Raw genomic sequence first — 644 nt, forward strand, 5'->3', positions numbered from 1 at the left:
TTTTTTTTTTTTAGCAACTATGTAATGTCCAACCATTCCCTCTTTATTTCTGTCACTGTTTAGCTCTGCTCTGATGACGCGTCAAGGGCAGCTGTACATTTTTATATTTTCTGATTGTTTCACGTCCTCTAATACGACTACTTACATATTTCCTAAAAAATAAGGAAGAAATAATAACATACAGTATATTACAGTTGTACCGATTTCAGTATCTGAAATGCCTCTGATACCTCCTAAAAAGCTGGTATTGCTATCGGTGAGTTTGTGAAACTATGCAACGAAAAGCCCTAAAAACAATCTACCTTAAAGGAATTCATTGATATTAGTTTTTCAATATGACTGACTGTCAAACTAGATAATCAAAGAAAGTTGTATTGCATTCCTTCTCTGTCTGTATTTGTTCATATTTCACAAAGAGTTTAACCTGAGCCAGGCCATTCAACAATGATAGAAACCATATCACATCTGTACAGGGTTATACAGCTGTAAAACACACATACACACACACACACATATACATATACGTATACTGTAAATTTTCTTTTTTTTGCACTGGTATCAGCCAATGTGCAAGGTATCGGAATCGGTATCAGGAAGGAAATAATTGTATTGGAACATCTCTAATATATATCATAGAATTGTTT

At 33.7% G+C, this 644-nt stretch overlaps 2 protein-coding genes across 2 annotated transcripts in view; both read left to right on the forward strand.

Annotated features, from left to right (window-relative positions):
• tpcn2 (two pore segment channel 2) overlaps positions 1 to 644 on the forward strand; it is a 224,090-nt gene that overhangs the window by 89,801 nt on the left and 133,645 nt on the right. The window lies entirely within an intron of this gene.
• The window catches only part of pcsk6 (proprotein convertase subtilisin/kexin type 6), a 23,351-nt gene that overhangs the window by 22,207 nt on the left and 500 nt on the right, over positions 1 to 644 (forward strand). The window lies entirely within an intron of this gene.

The sequence above is a fragment of the Etheostoma spectabile genome, chromosome 15 (assembly GCF_008692095.1).
Source record: "Etheostoma spectabile isolate EspeVRDwgs_2016 chromosome 15, UIUC_Espe_1.0, whole genome shotgun sequence".
In the NCBI taxonomy this organism is placed as follows: Eukaryota; Metazoa; Chordata; class Actinopteri; order Perciformes; family Percidae; genus Etheostoma; species Etheostoma spectabile.